Here is a 7,959-nt window from a genome sequence, read left to right as displayed (position 1 = left end):
TTGCTGTCATTTATGTGTGCTTTTAAGTTAGCATTTCCTTTTGTAATGGGTAGGGTCCAGGTTTGTGTTAACCCAACCCATCAGTCAAGTACTTAAGCTTGCTTAAGAGTGATTAAACCCTAATGAAGAATTATTTTGACGTGAGAGAAGTTGGGCTTTGTGTGGCTGTGTGTGAGTTGCAGCGGTAGGTGGCTGTGTGTCACTCATTAGTCGAGTAGAGGCTAACAAGGTATCAGAGCTTCAACGACCATGGCCGAAAGAATCACAGTGAAAGATGCATTCACAATAGTGGAAAAACACTGTAATCAAGTGGAAGCAGCGATCGGCAGCCTGGAAGGGCGGATGCATGGGATGGATCAACGCCTAAATGTCGTGAACGCACGGTTGGAGGCCATGATGGTGGAGCAGTAGGCGATGTCGGTGCTTTTACGTGAAAGTCTGCGGTAGGGGTCTCAACAGCGTTCCCCTAATTCGGATCAAACTCATTGATACGAGAGCAGGGAGCAAGGGTGGCCAACGAGCGGTGGTGCAGAGAATGGCAGCGTAGCCTAGCAACCGGTGAAGATGGAGTTTTCGAGATTTTTAGGAACGACCCAGTGAGTTGGGTGTTCCGCACCGAACAATATTTCGATTGCTAAGGGATCATGGGCAATCAAAGAGTAAGCCAGGCGGCAGTGTATTTTGAGGGTGCTGCGGTACGTTGGTTTCGTTGGCTGCTGTCGCACCAAGGGCGACCGGATTAGGAAACTTTGGTTAGGGAGATTATGTCTCTCTTTGAACCGTCGGCATATCTTGATTATAATGTGGAATTATTGCGCATCAAACAGTTGGGTACGGTGCTGGAGTACCAAAAAAATTTTGAAGCCTTGACTAATATGGTGCATGGATGGCCCCTCGAGGCACTAATCGAAGCCTTCGTAGGTGGACTTAAGGATGAAATACACATCAAAGTCCAAGCTATGAAGCCACGAACCTTATTGGACTGCTTCGAACATGCCCACACGGTGGAAGAGAAAAACAAACGACTTCATGTATCTAATCGGGCCACAATCAGTAGGAGTTGGCCAGACGTCAGGACCAATCTATGCGAAACGCTGAAAGACGACGTTTTTCCATATGCAGCAGGGAAAAATCAGAATTGAAACGCGCCATGCCAAGTCATGAGACACTTGACGCCTGAACAAATAAAGGAAAAGAGGTAGCATAACATATGTTTCCACTATGATTGGCCTTGGGCACCAGAGCATAACTGTAGGCGTTTACACAAGTACCTCGTGGAGGAGAGCGAAGAACCACTAAAGGTCGACGTGGACTCACCTGTGGCCGTGGAGCCAGACACGATGGAGGCACAAATGACCCCAAAAATTTCGTTGCATGCTCTAGCCGGTGATGAGGTTCCACATCTGATGCGTGTGGAGGGCAAGTTGCGAGGGCGACTGGTGAGCATGCTGATCGACACGGGCTCAACTCACAATTTCATTTGTGAGAAGTCTACCTGAGCCCTGGGTTGTAACATGGAGGCCCAGCCTGCCTTCAACGTGGTGGTCGGTGATGGTAGTACACTGAGGTGCAGGGGTAAATGCCAGCTAGAAAAGTTGGAGATCCAGGGTTTTCACTTTCTTGTACATTCTGGCCATGGTGGGAGCAGACTTGGTGTTGGGCATCCCATGGTTGCGTGAACTGAGAGAGGTTGTATGAGATTTCATGGGCATGAAGATGCAGTTTAGAGGACCCATGAATGAGAAGTTTACACTTGAAGTAAGTCCCAAGCGTCCATGTTTAGAAGCCCCAGCCGCATGCCTGATGAAAGGACGATCAGCTTCTTTCCTTTTACTCTCCGTCCAAGTGCCGATGTAGGGGGGAGAAGAGGATCGGTACGGGTCCGAAGGGTATCGAAGAACGCTGCAGGAAATAATACATGAGTTCGGACCAGCTTTCAGCACACATAAGTCCCTACCACCTGAGCGACATTACGAACACCGAAGTGAGTTGCAGCCAGGAGCAGAACCAGTAAAGTCACGACCCTATTGCTACAGTAGTGTGCAGCAAGAAACGCTCGAAGCACTTGTGTAGGAAATGCTGAAAACAGGGGTGATATAGCCAAGTCATAGACCCTTTGCATCGCCCGCATTGTTGGTCAAAAGGAAAGATGGGAGCTGGTGTTTTTGTGTGGATTATCGCACGTTGAACGCCAACATTATCAAAGATAGGTATCTAATACCCATTGTGGAGGATTTGTTAGATGAGCTTTATGAAGCATGTGTTTTTTCCAAACTCGACTTGTGCTACAGCTATCATCAAATCTGCGTGGTGAAGGACGACATTCCTAAAGGTACGTTTCACACTCATAATGGACATTATGAATTCACCCTCATGCCATTCAGATTGACAAATGTGTCATCCACCTTTCAGTAGCTAATGAATGATGTGTTTCGCCCTTTCTTACGACGGTTCGTATTGGTATTATTTGATGATATTTTGGTTTACAGCAAAGAAGAACAGGAACATCTCAGACACCTACAAACCGTATTAGTAGTCTTGCAGCGACACCAATTACATGATAAACTTTCGAAGTGTGTTTTCGGCACTTCCAAGATTGCTTATCTAGGACATGTGATAAGCCAAGGGAAAGTGAGCATGGAACAGGAAAAGATCCAAGCAGTGAAAGGATAGAGCACACCCAAAGCCATAAGAGAATTGCGTGCGTTTCTTGGCTCACGGGTTATTACCACAAATTTGTCAAAAACTACGGGCTGGTGGCAGCACCTCTCATAGAGCTAACCAAGAAGGGTTGATTTGTGTGGAGTACTCAGGCCGAACAAGCATTCTAACAACTCAAGGAGGCAGTGACAGCAGCCCCAGTTTTACAGATGCCTAATTTCCAGCTTCCATTTACCATCAAATCTGATGCATCAGATTTGGGGGTGGGCGTGGTACTTAGCCAAGACCAACATCCAATTGCTTATTCCAGCAGGGCAATGGGGCCGACTTTTGCTAGTAAGCCCACCTATAAACGAGAATTGATAGCTATAGTGCTTGTCGTGCTAAAGTGGAAACACTATCTCATGGGGCAACAGTTTGTAGTACTGACCGATCATTGCAACTTTAAGCATTGCCTCCAACTGTCGTCACTACTTCTAACGCTTCAAAAAGTGGATACATAAATTGAGATATGCTATTGCAAAGGGAAAGAGAATACTGTAGTGGACGGGCTGTCAAGAGCATTCAATCCAGAGGTTAGTAGTTTATTTTCTACTTCACAAGTTCAAGCCTACCTGTGGGATGAGATTTGGCAGGCGCAAAGGGAAGCTGCATCGGTAAAGAAAATCAAAGAAGAGTTAGAAAGGCACCCTCTCAAGGTATATGGGTATGAGTGGAAACCACCATACTTATATCGCAGCGGACACATCTTTATTTTGCCGGAGTCCATGCTGCCATGTACCCTTATACAACATTATCACAATGACCAGGCGGCGGGTCATGAAGGAGTACCGTTGGCTGCGCCGTACCTTTTATTGGCCTGGAATGAAAAAGGACATAACAGATTTTGTACAGAGCTTTGACGTCTGTCAGAGGAACAAATATGAAACAATGAAGCCCGCGGGACTACTTCAACCCCTTCCCACACTGGAACTTATATGGGAAGATATATCAATGGATTTTATAGAAGGTCTGCCCTCGTCTCAGGAAAAATCCATCGTTTTGGTAGTGGTGGATCGCATGTCCAAGTATGCACATTTCGTGCCCTTGTCGCATCCATATTCAGCGAGAACGGTAGCCCGTGCCTTTCAAGATCATATTGGAAAACTTCATGGAACGCCTCGATCGATCACCAGCGATAGAGATCCTATCTTCATTAGTGCCTTCTGGAAAGAATATTTTCAGTTGCAGGGCACAAAGCTGCAGTTGAGCACGGCATATCATCCGCAGACCGATGGCCAAACGGAGGTTGTCAACCGCTGTCTGGAGACTTACTTATGCTGTTTTGTAGGGCAATGACCGCATTTTTGGGTGAACTATTTGTCGTGGGCTGAGTTTTCATACAACACTAGTTGGCATTCTTCCATCGGTGTCACCCCATTTGTAGTGGTATATGGCCGTCCCCCTCCCACTATACGTTGTTATCAATCGAACATGGCGAGGGAAGAGTCAGTGGATACACAACTCCGCTGTCGGGATGCCATCCTGAGAGATCTCAAGACACACCTTGCTGTGGCGCGCAGTCGAATGGTAGTCCAATACAACCGCAGACACATAGATCAGCAATATAGTGAAGACAAGTGGGTGTACTTGCGCAGACCTACACATGCCGCAGGGTACCGTCAGCCAAAAGGGTACAATAAACTCGCACCTGATACGTCGGGCCATTCTGCATCATTAGACGAGTTGGTCCTCTTGCTTATGAGTTGTTACTAGCGGCTAGAAGTAACATACATTCCGTCTTCCATGTTTCAAAACTCAAGCCTTGCCCTCAACCACCAGCCAAAGAAGACATCATTTCAAAGCCATTAACGAAGATCAAACAAAGGCTGCCCCTTTTTGTAGACTAGGCACTCGCACTATCAGCCATGATGGGGCAAAGTATGTTGAGTGGTCAATCGAGTAGAACAATACCGACAAAAGCATAGCAACATGGGAAAAGGCAGAAGAAATTACCACTCGATTTCCAGATTTTACACCTTGAGGACAAGGTGTTCTTGAAGAAGGGGGGGAGGGGAGATTGTTAGATGCAAGTTATTTTAGCATTCTTTTTAGTTTATGTTGCTGTCATTTATGTGTGCTTTTAAGTTAGCATTTCCTTTTGTAACGGGTCAGATTCAGGTTTGTGTTAACCCAATCCATCACGTCAGCTACTTAAGCTCACTTAAGAGTGATTAAACCCTAATGAAGAATTATTTTGTTGTGAGAGAAGCTGGGCTTCGTGTGGCTGTGTGTGAGTTCCAGCGGTAGGCGGCTGTGTGTCGCTCATTAGTCGTGTAGAGGCTAACAGAGTATTTAAGAATTTTCTTAGTTGTTATATCAATTTTTCTATGGTCTCTTTTTCCTAGATTTTATTGCACTTTTTAACCCAAAGAAAATTTTGATGCTAGTTGTTCAAGATACACAACCTTTGGAAACAAAGATTACACATTTGCATGTGCCCTTCCATCTCCCCTACCCCAAAACCCCAATTATGGGTTAAGTGTAGGCGTCATCTGCAGCAACACCATCCTTCTCTGAATTTCTTTCTGTCCTCCCTACCACCCAAGCCTTTGGAGGTGGTGTGAGGTGTCAACTTTGATGACAAGCTGATCAAATTCATGCCCTGAGGGATTGCAGAATATGTTCCACAGCTGCCATCATATATATTGCCACTTCATTTTGAATCTTGATGCACTACTTGCTCTCCTCTTTAAGACAGTCTTTACTCAGAGTGTCCTCCATATGCCTCAACTTTAGAGTGCCAAGATCTGATCACTGCCTACTTCCTCGTGTTCCCTTAATCTGGCTAGCTACTGTCTTTACATTGTCAGCTTTTAAAGAATACGGGTAAGGGCGTGGGTTCTGAGGGTGTTAATAATGAAAAGTACCTAACTGTTAAGGTGAAATACTTTGCTTGTGAGAGGAGCTATCAGTCCTCTGTTCATGTGATGACAGCTGAAGTTGGAGAAGAATAAAGATAAGGGAAGTCTGAAGAGAATGGGTTGTATATATATCGACCCTCTTCATGCAGGAAGATATGGTTGATATGTGCTTAATGTCCTTAGGCTTCCTTGGAGCTGCGAGATGGGCTCTACCTGCCCATAATGCTAGCCATATCCAGCAAGGCCATGAACAAATTCTAAAGTGAAGATAGGATCTCTCTCTCTCTCTCTCTCTCTCTCTCTCTCAATTATTTTTGTTAATCTTAATGGAGAAGAAACTGTCTCTAAAACATGTCAAGAATGTTTTCTTATGCTCTTGCTATCTCCAGTAACTCCATGTATGCATTGCTTGTGATTAAATTCCTGTGGTGTGAACATGCAAAGTGAGGTGGCAGTGACTGGTAATTTTCTTAAATAGAGTTTGGTTGCTTTTTTAACTGTTACAATTCATAGATGCTTTAAAGTTCAGACTACATATGCTTATTGAAAAAGGCATTATTAATTTGGAAGTATAACAGGACTTTTGAGTCCCAGTCTCATAGGTTGCTATTCTGCTAAATCTTCACACTACTCACTATGTGATCAATATTAACAAAGTTTCATTTAGAATATTTTACTAGGAAGCTATTCCATGCAGCTTTAGGGACCAGCTTAGCATGTAACAAGGTGATTAGCTGTACGAAAAACATGTTCTCATTCACTGTTTCCTTGTAATAAGTGCTCTTAATTATAGTGTTATTTTGTTCTTTTGTAGTGAAGGTTTATCGTGTGCAGAGCAACTGCTGAGCAAAAATATCTGGTTAGCAAGTTGATAATGATTGATAACCTCATACCACATGTAATTAGCTGATTTTCCTCTCATTACTTATCAGTCCATAAAGCAATCTATGGAACGACACTTTAGCCTTATAGTTGTACTAAACAGCTTTAACTTGTCCAATTTATACCTTATGAAAATGAAAACATGGCCAAGTTATCTCAGATAAAATAAGTGTACTACTGCTACCGCCGTAGTCCATTCCTGGTTTGGTCAGTATTGCCACGTTATTTGGTTGAGGATTAGTTACTAACCTTGGTTCAACCTGTGCCTCCTACAAAACCCATTCTAGGTACAGACTTCACAGAGAGCTTGCAAATGAAATCTATTGACTGTCTTTTTTTGGCATATCTTGAGGACTATAAATCACAGATTCTGTGGTCTGCGGTGGAAGACACAACCGCACCTCTGCGGTGGAAGACACAACCGCACCTCTGCATGTCAGCTCAGTCACCTGCTTCAAATTAAAATTGAGATGTACCATGATGTATCAGAGATGGCGACAAAACTCATTGCACGCATAAACACTGTTGTTAAGATTGTTGTTAATGTGCAATATGGCATAATACACACACATATGAGAGAATCACAGAAATAGACTTATGGAGTTGGAATTTGACTTCTGTATGCAGATGGGTGGCTTAGAATGTTAGGCAGATCATGGTTTAGAATATCAAGAAGCTTAATTTTGTTTAGATGATAAATATCTCTCCTTTTGATGTTTGAAACACATTTTCTTGCTAGCAGCATCAATCTATCATCCTTGGTAAAGAGCTATGTCACATGGGTGCGGGTACGGGTACCGCGATACAGGTGCGGACACGGTAACTTTAAAAATTTTGGATATGCGAATACGGCACATTTTATATTCTCAAAAATGATAAAATGAAAAAAACATTAAATTAATAGTTCACTCTTACAATCTCATAAGAAAGTTTGTTTTATCACAAAAGTGCTGAGTATTTGAAAGAATTGTTCATGAAAATAATTGGATGCATCACAAAAAATTGATAAAATGAAAAAAAACATTAAATTAACAGTTTATTTTTTGGCGTGTCCCACCCGTGTCTCTTGTCTGGATCCACGTGTCGGCGTGTGAGAGCACTTATGTGGGCTAAACTGCCATGTCCGTGTGTCATAGGTAAAGAGGTACCCTGCTGAACCAGTTGGAAGGAAGGCATAATCTAAAGAATCTCTTAGAAACAGTTAAAGAGGTACCCTGCTGAACCAGTTGGAAGGCAGGCATAATCTCAAGAATCTCTTACTAACAGTTAAAGAGGTACCCTTCCAAGCCTTTATTTCTAAGTTCTGATTTAACTAGACCCACACCACCCTCGACTATAGGCGTGGAAATAGTGGATTGCTTGATAGGATACAATGTACTAGCATTCTCTGATAGTGGAATCATTTTTGTGTTTGTCACTGTCATTAGATGGTCACACGTATGTCATGTGTTTTTTCTTGGGTGACTGCATCAAGTAACACCTCTTGTTGGTTCAGTGACTGCAACTTTGTCTA

The sequence above is a fragment of the Nymphaea colorata genome, chromosome 14 (genome assembly GCF_008831285.2).
Source record: "Nymphaea colorata isolate Beijing-Zhang1983 chromosome 14, ASM883128v2, whole genome shotgun sequence".
In the NCBI taxonomy this organism is placed as follows: Eukaryota; Viridiplantae; Streptophyta; class Magnoliopsida; order Nymphaeales; family Nymphaeaceae; genus Nymphaea; species Nymphaea colorata.
The sequence above is the reverse complement of the archived record's forward strand: the minus strand, read 5'-3'. Positions refer to the sequence as shown.